At 38.5% G+C, this 13971-nt stretch overlaps 1 protein-coding gene across 7 annotated transcripts in view; it reads left to right on the top strand.

The window, feature by feature from the left end:
- The window catches only part of OSBPL1A (oxysterol binding protein like 1A), a 265761-nt gene that overhangs the window by 212869 nt on the left and 38921 nt on the right, over nucleotides 1–13971 (top strand). The gene's annotated exons all lie outside the window — the stretch shown is intronic.

Genomic DNA, 13971 nt, shown 5'->3' with positions numbered 1-13971 from the left:
CCTAAAGATCCGTAGCTATTTTTATGTAAAGAAAGGAGCTGGAGATACACATGTATTTTTTGGTCATTTGAAGAATTAAAACATCGTTAAAAATCTGAAGTGGGGGAAGCCTCCTTCAGCCAAGACACACAAGCTAAAAGCTATTTTTAAAAAAACCCGTAGAAGACATATTTGTGCATTTTTTTTCTCTTTAACCTGCAAATGATTCTGTTTGCACTCAATGTGACAGATTAGTATCTATACAACAAATTCCTAAAAAATTGACCAAGAATCCCAGTGGTATACACGATAAAAGTAGGCAGTTTACGGATGCATAAATTGAGACAGTTATTAAACAGGAAAAGATGTTCTGACTCCATACTAGCCAAAGGAAAGCAATGCAGTAGGACTTTCTAACAGACTGACAAAACTTGGATGAGAATACCTTGCTGACCCTGATTGCTGCTGGTGGGGATATGGGAGAAAGTGCCCTCCTAGATTGTTGGTAAAATATGAAATTGCCAAAATCTTTTCAGGAAGGAGTCTGGTAACATCTGGGGAGATAGAAAATAGATACACTTTTTTGACCCAGCAGTCCTACCCCTGGTACTCTGTCCCATAGAAATGAAAGCATCAGATTTAAAAAGGAATGTGATGTATTAAGATGTTTTTGCTGCGTTGTCAGAGCAAAAGAATGAAAACAGTGAATGCCTTTCATGGGGAGCGGCAGAATGTATTTTCGTGTGCAGGATTCTTGTCATGGATTATGATTCACTCTTTGAAAGAATGAGTTTACCATTTGAGTTGAATAAATTTTCACGAAATACTGAATGGGGAAAGCAAACCATCTAGAAGCATGTATAAATAGTATTCTGGTTTGGAATCTTCCAGTCAGAAGTCCCCTTTGTGTGCACATGTGTCCTATTTGATAAAATGTACAAAAGTATAGAAAAATACTTACCAGGCTTCAAACTGGAGTTACAGGGTATTCAGTGGTGGCTGAGACAGGGAAGTGGGGCAAGCAAAAAGAACGAAAGGGGGAAAGACTGCATTAAAAATACAATGAGCATGCATGATTTGCTACTGATACAAAGTTACACATATCTGCTTGTGTACCTGTGCATAAAGATATCAGAAAGAAAGACACACTTATCTATCAACTAGGAGGAGTGTTTTTGGTACATTATTCAGTGGGAGAAATGTGATCTGTGGGGTAATATTTCAGTAAAAGAATATATACTTGTATATGCATGTTTGTGCAAAGAGAAAAGTATGGAGGGGAGCCCTCCATGCTGTTACATTGGTATTGGAGATGGGAATAGATAGATGATGGGTTTGTTCCTCCATGCGTTGTTTCAGTTGGTACATAATAACATATATTTAAAATAACAGATTTGAAAAATGAACCATGTAACTTTTTTCTAGGTATGTAAATGCTTGAGATTATCTTTGTTGTCATAGGCTGTGCTGGTTTTGATACAGAAGTTGAACTTCTGAAAATTTAAGAACAAGATTACAAAACTTGATGAATTAAGAAATTTACCTTTCTGGGGTGCCTGGGTAGCTCAGTCGGTTAAGTGTCCAACATTTGGTTTTGGCTCAGGTCATGCTCTCATGGTTTTGTGGGCTCAAGCCCTGTGTCGGGCTCTGTGCTGATAGAGTGGAGCCTGCTTAGGATTCTCTCTCTGCCTCTCTCTTTCTCTCTGTCCCTTCCCCACTCACACTGTCTCTGTCCCTCTCAAAATAAATAAATAAACTTAAAAAGAAATTTGCTTTTTTTCTCCAGTGATTATTAATAGAATGATGAAATGTTTTTTAGCTTGTCCGTAGAGAAAATATTGAAAGATAGCTATTTAAGTTTCACATATAGATTATGATGTAACATGGATAGCTTCCCCAGATTTGGTTTGGCAAATTACTCTGATACTGTGAACAGAATCAGAAGACCAGTGATAGACTTAGAAAGAGTTCTCTGCAATGCAGGTGGTAGAATATTTATAATACACAGAGAGCTCATACAAATTGAGAAGCTAATTTAGTGGGGATATGATATCACCAATATCTGATGTTTTTATCTTAATATGTATGTACTTTATAAAAATAACAAAGAATTTTTAAGTTTTTTAAAAAATTTTTAAATTTTTAAATTTCGGGATTTTTAAAATTCTTTAAGACTGATGTGCAGGTAAGAAATTGAAACCTGGTCGCCATGAGACTCTAATTGTCCCGGGCATCACTTCATCTCATACAGATCTAGCTGCCACATAAGGTGAGTGTACAGCTGTGGATCAGGCTTGGAGGTTTGCCCCGGGCCGGGCAGGTCAGCTGTGGCCCTGGTTGGCATCCCACGATCTTTACATTTCTCTGTGAAAAAGACCCCACACCCAAGGATAGCGCTGTTTCAGTCGCGTACACACACTCCCCAACACAAGACCTGTGTGATTCGTGTGGCCTCATGAAAGAAGCAGACCTGAAAATCATGAAACAAAAGCTTACTTTTGCCTGCCTTTGTTTTGTAATCTTGTTCTACTCTTTTTAAAAGAGCCTCCATGAGCAAACAGAATTCTGTGTTTACCAGAGTAATCCATGGGGCAAGGGCAAGAAGCCAGTGGGCCTGGTGTCCAGCAGGCAGATCAGGAGGACCTGTGCAGCTCACGTGAATTTGAGAGGCTCTGTCAGGCTGAGCCTCACATACAGTTTCTGCCACTAAAAGTACCTTGAAGATTGAGGGGAGAGTGATCTCTTGAACTTGAACAACCTTTCTTCAGAAGAAGGGGGATTCTAAGTCACGCTGATTTGGTTCAGTCGGGGGTCCGTCCACAACACTGGGTAGGTGGGAATAATGGGATAACGCACTGAGCCGTTCGCTTCACGCACATAAAACAACCGTGGTGAGGCTTTTCACTCAAAACCAGTTATTGTGTTGTTGTGTGGATAGTCGTAGTGTCATCTGTGTGGTTGAAAATAGAACCAGGACACATCACTCTCAGTCCCTGGTACAGGGTGTTTTCTCTCTGTGTGAAGAAAAAAAGGAAGCATAGAATTCAGGATATAATGACTCTCAGATAAACTCCAAGGAAAGAGAATAACTGATCTATGGTTTCAGCCTGAAAATTCTGATCGCTTCTCTCTTCTGTTCTTACTTCTGCCTGGAGTAATTCTCCTTCATCCAGTACCAATAGGGACTTTTTTTTTTTTTTGTCCTGGTCGGAGCATAAAATTTTTACATATAGAAACATCTCCTTTTCAGTAGAAATGCTTTTAAAAGTTTTTAATCTGATACCCGATTATTAAAAATTTTTATTTCCTCTGCTTTCAAGAATACTACAGAAGATTTAGCATTTTCTTAATCATTAGGTTATAAATTCTTCTGTCTCTCATTGACTTTAGACTCCTATATTTCAGTGATTTTTGGTTCTTCCCCCACAGGCTCACAGCAGTACTGTCCTTGTGTTTTCCAGAAGCAATCACAGAAATCGGACATGTCCAGTAGTAGCCGTTAGCCACTGTGGTTTTTGAGCACTTGAAATGTGGGTAGTGTGATGGAGAAACACAATTTTTAGCCTCAATCTAAGTTAATGTAATACAAGTTTTAATTGTAAAAATGAAACTAAAATATTTTTGTATTAAATTGCCATTTTATTGTTTTGATAAGGTTAGACTTCACTTTAGTTGTTGAAAATTGAGCTAAATGGAGATGTGTGCTCTAAGTATAAAATACACATTGGAATTTGAAGTCTTAAGATGGGAAAAAATGTAAAGTACCTCAATTTTTTGTGTTGGTTACATTTCGACATGCAAATGTTTTGGACATATTGTGTGAAATGCAGTATATTTTTAATAGTACAGTATTGCCTGTGTTCATTTTGTCCATTAGATCTCTGTGACTTATTTACTCCCCCTTGCAGGTTTGTACTCTTAAACACCATCACTTTTATCTGCCCAACCCCTAGGAACCACCATTTTACTCTCCTTGTTACAGGCTTAGCTTTTTTAGATAGGGCATATAAGGAATACCATATAGGACTTGTCTTTTTCTCTGACTTCTCTCACTTAGTGTAGTGTACTCAAAGTCATCGTGTTGTCACAAATTGAAGGATATGTTCCTTTCTTGTGACTGAGGAATACTCCGTTGTGTGTACGTACCACCTCTTTTTCACCCATTCATCCATCGATGGACATTTCGGTTGCTTCCGTATCTTGGCTCTCATAAATAATGCTGCAGTAAACATGGGAGTGTGTCTATCTTGTCAAAATCCTGTTTTTATTTCCTTTGGGTATATACCCAGGAGTGGAATTGCTGGATTGTATGGTAGATCTAAATTTTTATTTTTTGAGGAACTATCAGGTTGTTTTACATAGTGGTTGGACCAATTTAGATTCCCATCAACAGTGTATGGAGGCTTCCCTTTTTACCACATCCTCACCATCACCTGTTGTCTTCTGTTTTCTTGATAGCCATTCTGACAGGTGTGAGGTGATATTTCATTATGGCTTTGATTTGCATTTTCCTGATGATTAGTGATGTTGAACATATTTTCATGTGTCAGTTGGCCATTTTGATTTGGAAAAATGTCTATTTAGCTCTGCTACTAAGTTGACTGAGTTCTTGTTTTTTTATTAATTTTTTTTTTTTTTTTTTTTGAGAGAGAGTATGTGTGTAAGCCAGGGAGGGACAGAAAGAAAAGGGGACAGAGGATCTGAAGAGGGCTCTGCACTGACTCCTGACAGCAGCAAGCCTGACATGGGGCTCGAATTCACGAACTGTGAGATCATGACCTGAGCCAAAGTTGGACGCTCAACCGACTGAGCCACCCAGGTGCCCCAAGTTGACTGAGTTATTTATGTATTTTAGACATTAATTCCTTATCTAATATATGTTTACAGAATTTTTCTTTTGTAGGTTGTCTTTTCATTTTGTTGTTGCTTTTGCTATGCAGAGCTTGAGTTTAATGTAGTCCCGTTTGTTTTGTTGGTTTTTTTTTCTTTTGTTGTTTGTGCTTTTGAATCCTGCCCCCAAAATTGCCAAGACCAATATTGATGACCTTCCTCCCTCTATTTTCTTCTAGGAGTTTTAAGGTGTATCAGGTCTTATGTTCAAGTCTTTGATCCATTTCTAGTTAATTTTTGTGAGTGGCAGGAGATTGGGGTCCAGTTTCATTACTGTGTCTCTAGCTTTTCTTAGCACCATTTGTTGAAGAGACCATCCTTTCTCCACTGGGTATTCTTGGCTTGCTTGTTGAATATTAGTTGACCAGATGTGCTGGGGTTTAATTCTGGACTTTCTGTTCTGTTCCATTGGTTGATGTGTTTATTTTTGTGCCAATACTATATTGGTTTTTTATTACTTGGCTTTATAGTGTAGTTTGAAATCCAGAAGTGCGATACCTTCAGCTTTGTTCTTTTTTCTCAGTATTGCTTTGGCTATCTGGGATCTTTTGTGGTCCCACAGAAATTTTAAGATTATTTCTATTTCTGTGAAGAATGTCTTTGATATTTTGACAGGGATTCCATTGAATCTCTAGATTGCTTTGGCTAGTGTGGCTATATTAGCAGTATTAATTCTTCTGTCTGTGAACATGGATGTCTTGCCATTTGTTTGCGTCTTTAATTTCTTTCAGCAAAATTTTGTAGTTTTCATTGTATGGATTTTTCATGTCCTTGGTTAAGTTTATTCCTATTTTATTGTTTTTGATGCTACTGGAAATGCGGTGGGTCTTTTAAATTTTTTTCAGTTGCTTCATCATTAATATAAAGGAATGTAATTGATTTCCATATGTTGATTTTGTATTCTGCTACTTACTGAAATTGTTCATTAATTCCAACAGTTTTGTGTGTGTTTGGTTTTTGTTTTTACTAATTCTTTGGGGGTTTCTCTACTCCATTTTCTCAATTTACAATGCGGTTATATCCCAATAAACCCATCAGAGGTTGAAAATATCATAAGTTGAAAATGCATTCAATACAGCTAACCTACCCAACATCATAGCTTAGCCTAGAAAAAACCATACTCAGAATACTTATATTAGCCTCCAGTTGGGCAAAACCATCTAATACAAAGCCTATTTTATAATAAAGTGTTGAACATCTCATGTAATTTATTGAATACTGTACTGCTAGTGAAAAGCAGAATGGTTATATGGGTACAGGATGGTTATAAGTGTATTGGTTGTTTACCCTTGTGAACTTGTGGTTGATTGGGGGCTGTAGCTGCCATCACCTGGCATCATGAGAGAGTACTGTATGTATAGCCTAGGAAAAGATAAAAATTCAATGCATATGACTTTCACACCATGGTAATGGAAGCCTTTTATTTCTTTGTCTTGCCTACATCGCTCCAGCTAGGACTTCCAGTGTTATATTGAATACGAGAGGTGAGGGTAGGCATCCTTGCCTTGTTCCTGATCTCAGAGGAAATGCTTTCCATTTCTCTCCAGTACATGCGTATAGTGTTAGCTGTGAGTTTGTCACATGTGGACTTTCTTATGTTGACGTATGTTCCTTCCATACTCAGTCTGTTAAGGGTTTTTAATCACGAAAGGATGTATTTTGTCAAGGGCTTTTTCTTCATCTATTGAGATGATCCTGTGATTATTATCTTTCATTGTTTTAATGTTTTACATTCATTAATCTGTGTATGTTGAACCATACTCACATCCCAGGGATAAATTCCACTTGGTCCTGATGTATAATCTTTTAACGTGTTCTTGAATTTGGTTTGCTAATATTTTGTCAAGAATTTTTGCATTGGTACTCATCAGGGATATTGGTTTATAGTTTTCTTATGGTATCCTTATCTGGTTTTAGTATCAAAGTAATGCTAGCTTCACAGTATGAGTTTGGAAGTATTCTTTCTCCTTGGTATTTCATAAGAGTTTGAGGGGGGTTGGTGCTAATTCTCCTTTAAATTTAAATGTTTGATAGATTCTTCAGTGAACCTGTTTGGTCTGCGTATTTTCTGCATTGGGAGTTTTTGTTTTGTTTTTTTTTTTTAATCACTGGTTCAGTCTCTTTACTCATTATTGATCTGTTCAGATTTTTCTATTTCTTCTTAATTCAGTGTTGGTAGGTTATGTGTTCGAGAAATGTATCCTAGATTTGTAACGTGTAGCCTAGAAATGTAACTTAAATGTATTCTAGGTTATATAATTTGTTGGCATATAATTAATTGTTCATGATAGTCTTATAATTCTGTGTGTTTCTATAGTATCAGTTGTAATTTCTTTTTTTTTTTCTTTAATGTTTGTTTATTTTTGAGAGGATGAGTGTGAGCAGGGAAGGGGCAGAGAGAAAGGGAGACACAGAATCCAAAGCAGACTCCAGGCTCTGAGCTGTCAGCATAGAACCTGATGCAGGGCTTGAACCCATGAACCAGAAGATCATGACCTGAGCCCAAGGTGGACGCCTAACTGACTGAGTGACCCAGGCACCCCTATAATTTCTAATTTTGAGTTTTCTTTTTTTTCTTAGTCTAGCTAAAGGTTTGTCAATTTTGTTTATATTTTTGAAGAACCAGGTCTTAGATCTTAGTTTCATTGATCCTTTCTATTGTTTTTCTGCTCTATTTTACTTATTTGTACTCTGATCCTTATTATTTCCTTCTTTCTGCTAACTTTGGGCTTAGTCTGTTCTTTTTCTAGTTCCTTGAGATGTAAAGTTAGGTTGTTTGAGATCTAATTTCTTAACATATACATTTATTGCATAAATTTTCCTCTCAGAACTGCTTTGTTGCATCCCACAATACTTGGTATGTTGTGCTTTCATTTTCATTAGTTTCAGGATAATTTTTTATTTCTCATTTGGTTTCTTTTTTGACCCATTGGTTGTTCAGAAGAGTATTGTTTAGTTTCCACGTATTTGAAGATTTCCCTTTCCTCTTGATTACTAATTTCATGCATTGTGATCAGAGAAGATAGTTGGTAGGACTTCAGTCTTTTGAATTTGCTAAGATTTGTGGCCTATCATATGATCTGTCCTGGAGAATATTCCATGTGCATTTTAAGAAGAATATGTATTCTGCTTTTGGATAGAATGTTCTGTAGAAGTCCATCTATTCTAAAATGTGGTTTGCTTTTAGTGTCCTTTGGATGATCTGTCCCTTGCTGAAACTGGGGTACTGAATTCCTCTGTAGTTATTGTATTGTTCTCTATTTCTTCTTTAAGATCTATTATTAATTGCTTAAATATTGCGCATATATATATATATATATATATATATATATATATTCAGTGCTCAGGTGTTGGTACTGTATATATTTATGACTGTTATCTCTGCTTAATATATTGACTCCCTCCCCTTATCATTTTATAATGACCTTCTTTGCTTTTTGTTACCCTTTTTTGGCTTGATATCTATGTTGCCTGATAGAAGTATGGTTACACTAACCTTTTCTTTTCTTTTTGCTTGGAATATCACCTTCCATTCTTTCATATTGAGCCTGTGTGGTCTTTAGAGCTGAAATGAAGCTGCAGTCAGGCAGCACATAGTTGGCTCTTGTTTTTTAATCTACCCAGCTACTCTGCGTTTTGATTGGTGAGTTCAGTTCATTTACATTTAGGGTGATTACTGTTATGTAAGACTTACTACGGCCATTTTACCTTTTGCCTTCTGGTTATTTTGTCTCTGCTTTGTTTCTTTTTCTTTCTATTTCTGTCTACCTTTGTAAATTGGTGGTTTTCCATGGTAATTTGCTGAGTCTCCCCCTTTCTTACATTTTGTGTCTTTGCTTTAAATTTTTGCTTTGTGGTAACCGTGAGGTTTGCATGAAACATCTCATAGATAAAATAGTCCTTTTTCTGTTGATAGCAATCTATCTTCATTCATCTACAAAAGTTTTATCCTTTATTGTTACAAATTACTCTCTTTGCATGCTATGATTTTGTTACTAAGTTGTAGTAGCTTTAGTTACTCTTAATGCTCTTTTCTTGTATGCTATAATTAAGTTTAATATGGTATTCCAAAAAAAAAAAAAAAAAGAGTTACTGTATTATTACTTGCCTGGTTAATCAGATTGAATTTTGTGTACTTTCATCTTTTCGTTTATGTTTGAAGTGTCTCTCCTTCAACATTTCTTCTTAAGGCAGGTCTAGTGGTGAACTCCTTTAGCTTTTGTTTGTTTGGGAAAGCCTTTACTTCTCCTTCATATCTGAATGATAGCTTTGCCAGGTGGAGTATTCTTGGCTGGCAGTTTTTGAATATGTCATTCTACTCTCTCATGGCCTATAGAGTTTCCCCTGAGAAATCTGCTAATAGCCTACTGGGAGTACCTTTGTAGGTTACTGTCTCCCCCATCCCCCACCCCCATGCCTTTCAAATTCATTCATTATTATTGACTTTGACAGTTGTAATATAATGTGTCTTAGAGAAGGTCTTTATGCCTTGAGGTAATAAGGTGTTCTGTTAGCTTTGTGGATTTACGTGTTCAGTTGCTTCCTCAGGTTTGGGAAGTTCTCAGCTATTTATTTCTTTAAGTAGGTTCTCTGTTCCCTTCTCCCTCTCTTCTCCTTCCAACATACCTGTTATTCTTCTATTGGCATTTTAATGGCATCAGATAGTTCTCATAGGGTGCTTTCACTTTTTAAACTCTTCATTCTCTCCTTCCACCTGAATCATTTCTGTATTTCTCTCCTCAAGCTTGCTAATCGTCTCTTCCATCAGATCTGCTCTGTTCCCAGTGCGTTCTTCATCTCATTTACTGAGTCCTTCAGTTACAGAATTTCTGTTTATTTCTTTTTTTTAGAATTTCAATCTCTCTGGTAAAACACTTCTATTCGTTAATTTTTTTCCGAGATCATTGTATTGCCATTTGGGGTTTTCTTGTAGCTCATTGAATTTCGTCATAACTGCTATTTTAAATTATCAGTTAGATTGCAGTGTTCATGTCTTTGGGTTCCATTGGTGGAAAATTGTCATTATAGATTTTTATATTATGTGATTTTTCACGGTATTTGTTAAGAAGTGCCCCTGCCTCCACATTTGAAGTAGTGAACACCTTTCTTATTTAGCCAAGGTTTCCTTTGCTTTAATTCTAACAGTTCAACAGGTTGAATAAGGGTTATCCTTTTGTTTTCCAGAAGATGGGGCTATAGCACAACTTTTGGTTTTTGTTACCAGAGCTGACTTCCTGCTAAGGGTGGGGAGCATGAAAAAAAAGTGGAGGGAGGTGTGTACTTAGCACTTGGCACTTTGGGTGTACCGATGGCTGGGTCAAGGGAACTTCAAGTGGGAGGGGATTCCAGAGGTTTTTGGGTCAGTCTCTTGCCTCATGGGGCAGACAGCAGATGCTTTCCTTCAGGGGTCTCTCCTCAGTGGTCCTGGTCCCTCCAGCTCACCTCTTTGCAGGCAGACCCCCCCCCCCCCCGCCACCCCTGCCGTAACCCTCCCTCCACTTCAGTTCCTCTGACAGAAAGGTTGTGTGCTGGCTCACCACAGGACCAGCTGCTGCCTTCTCTGCCATTGCTGTCGGCTGCTGCCAGGTCTGCCGCCTCTTCCACGGGCCAGTCCACCCCCTCGAGGGTACACAGGCAGATTTCTCGGGCATCTTGCTATGCTGTGCAGAGGCGCTGTGGGTTTTTTTTTTTTCTCTTCCAGGATACGTATGTCCAATTAGTGGTAAATCAGAGGGGAGAGAAGACGAATGACTCATGGCACCATGATGCTGACATCATTCCCAAATAAAATATATTATTGAAATGAATTTATCTTGCTCTCTTTAATATAGCCACTGCAAAATTTAAATTTCTATATGAAGCTTTCATATTTCTGTGGGAGGTTTCTCAGCTTTGGCATCATTAACATTTGGGGCTGGGTAGTTCTTTGTGTGAGGGCCCATAATGTTCTTTATTGGGTGTTGAGTGACATCCCTGTTCTAGATCAGCTTCCCACCCAGTGCAGGAATGCCTTTCAGGCCATGACAGAAAGGGCTCATTCAGCCTCTGTTTGAAACCTTTACTAATAAGAATCTCTTGTTTCTCGTATTTGGAATGAATTATAAGACCTTTCTATCAGGATCCTATAACTTCTCCCAGTGGTCCTAGTCCTAGTCACTTGAGTAGCACAGAATAAACCAAATTGTTTATGAAAGAGATAATGCATGCTAAAAGGCCTTATACATTCTAAAGTTGATTCATCAAATACTTCAACTCCTCCTTTGTGTTAGGTACTGTCATGGGCAACAGGGATACAGCAGTAGGTGAAACGTGAGCTCTCCAGAAGCTCTTACACCATTTTGGGGGAAGTGGTTAATACTTGAGAGCCTACAGTAGTATGTTGTGTGTTGGTCAGTGCTGTGGAGAATACCGAAGCAAGCAAAGGTGCGTAGGGAGTGCTCTTGTTGAGTGGGGCAGGGTGTGGTTATGGGGATGCTGTTGCTCCTGGCCCCGTCCCCTACTGCTCCAAGACCTCTGTCATGCCTACTGTTCCCCAGACCTCCAGTTTCTTTTGTTTGTTCTGGACTGCACATTTCTTTCATCCATTTCTTTTTTTTTTTTTTTTTTTTTTTTAATTTTTTTTTTTCAACGTTTTTTATTTATTTTTGGGACAGAGAGAGACAGAGCATGAACGGGGGAGGGGCAGAGAGAGAGGGAGACACAGAATCGGAAACAGGCTCCAGGCTCCGAGCCATCAGCCCAGAGCCTGACGCGGGGCTCGAACTCACGGACCGCGAGATCGTGACCTGGCTGAAGTCGGACGCTTAACCGACTGCGCCACCCAGGCGCCCCTCTTTCATCCATTTCTTATAAGAAATGTTTTCCAGGACACATTTGCTTAGCCTCTGGTAAGTCTTTCTGAACTCAGGTGTTCAGGTTCCCTTTAAAAGTGGCACATGGATCTGAATCCTGGCTCTGGTCTGATCATTGCAGAGTTGCCCTTTGGGAATGTTCTAGCTGCTGTTCTCCTTTTGGCAATCTGAGATTGCACCTGCCTCTTTGGCAGGAGCATCATGCTCTTGACTCAGATTACGGTCAACAACCCTGAGGTCTTTTACTGTGCTACAGCTTCCACGTTGTGTGCTTGTCTTGGAGGCCAGTGTTTCTCTTGATGTTTTTGATCAACTTATTGCACACAGTATAATCTAAGGGAGTTTGCTTTTTCAGTCTTACACAAGAAAACAGCATGGACTTTATGATGGCCTGTTGCCTTTCACAGTCCCTTTTAGCTCTGCTTTCTGGTTGGGTTCTGGAATAGATAATGTTGCAGATAATCTGGCCTCCTGATGAATGAATGAATACTACATTTTCCTAAAATAACATAATGAGATAAGTGCATAAAAATGAATGTGGGATATTCTCAGGTAGGATTCTTGGCTGGCAGTCCTGTAATTTCTAAATCAAAAATTAAAAAAAAAAAAAAAAAAAAAAAAACCTTTGGATGTCTTTTATCGTCTTGTTTCCAGAGTATTTCTTGCTTTTCTTGCTTTTAATCAGAATAGTGATACATACCTGTGCTCTCAGTGTAGGCATTGGCTGTGAGGAATTACAGCCCCTCATTCAGTCTTCACAAAGCGTATTTCAGGCTGAAACTTCCTAGCATCTGTTCCATTTATGGCTGACTTTTTCACAGACAAAAGATAGAAACGTTAGTTTATATAGTTGACCCTTGAACAGTTCACCTCCCGGGCAGTCGAAAATCCATATATAATTTTTGAACCCTCAAAAACTTAACTACTAATAGCCTGTTGACTGGAAGCCTTACCAATAACATAAACAGCCAATTAACACTCATTTTGTATGTCATATGTATTATATACTATATGTTACAATAAAGTGAGATTTTAGAAAATCATAAGAGAAAATACATTTATGGTACTGTACTGTATTAAAAAAAAAAACCCACATGTAAGTGGACCCATGCAGCTCAAACCAATGTTCAGGGGTCAACTGTACACATCTCTAAAACTGCACTGTGAATGGGCAAATGGTAGATGATGGCTGGGATTCTGTCCCTAGGTTCCATTGTTCATGTTACAGAGATTCATGGTCCTGGATGGTGGAGAATGTGATTTAAATACCATCTGTGGCTACTTATCCAGCAGATTGGTTAGATGAGAAATCTGCCAAATGAGCAGTGTGTGTTTCTAAAAAAGAAAAAGAAGTCAGAAGAATTTTACCATGGAGGATTTAAAAATATTATTTATTTTAAAACTTTATGTTAACTTCTGTAATTCAAATTAGCTTGTAGAATAAAAGTTCTTTAGAAGATAAATTGTTTTGTTTACTATTTTGTTTAATGTTTCAATTACATAGGTATATTCTAACCAGCAATTGCTAAACCTGCATCCCTTGCCATATTCTAAGATAACTGAGAAAAAATGTATTAACGGTTTTAGGAAGTTGGCCTGGCATCTCTGCCCGCTGCCCCCAGTAGTGCTGCCACTGTGATTTTTGGAAGGGGGGTCAGCTTCTGACCAGCCAGGTCTGGATGCCTGAGCCCTGACATGTGGCTTACCCAGGCCACTCTGCCACTGACATCCACCAGCCTTCTGGCTACCTTGAAACCCCTGCAGAGGCTTTGAAAATGCTCCTTCTGTAGAGCTTAATTTGCAAGGGGTTTCCTGTCTTATCCAGAGGGGCTAAATTTTGTTCACATCTGTGTCTTTGGTGCTAACATATGAAGCCAGGCCTAAATTTTACTTCGGCTTTATAATTCATTTGCATTTTTCCATTTAGTTTCTTAAAAATCTTTAGGCCCTGTGATGGCGTTTTGTTTACATTATTCAGCAGCTAGAGTAAAATCATGTATGAAGTATCCAGAAGTGGTAGGTATGTCTAGGACCAAACGACAGAGTCTGCTGTGCCAGCACATGAAAGGAAGGTGTACCTGTGAGGTGGTGCAGAAAGCTGGACACCAGCAGGGAGAGCTAGAATCCTAGGATCAGAATGACAGCAAAGGCACAGGGCCAGCGGGTCTGTTGTGACACTTCTCAGGGGCCAGCATAGCAGTGATTGGGGTATAGCTTCTGGCAGACCCTGTTGTACACATTTTTAAGGTGT

This window comes from Panthera onca, chromosome D3, assembly GCF_046562875.1.
Source record: "Panthera onca isolate mPanOnc1 chromosome D3, mPanOnc1 haplotype 2, whole genome shotgun sequence".
In the NCBI taxonomy this organism is placed as follows: Eukaryota; Metazoa; Chordata; class Mammalia; order Carnivora; family Felidae; genus Panthera; species Panthera onca.
The sequence above is the reverse complement of the archived record's forward strand: the minus strand, read 5'-3'. Positions and strand labels throughout refer to the sequence as shown.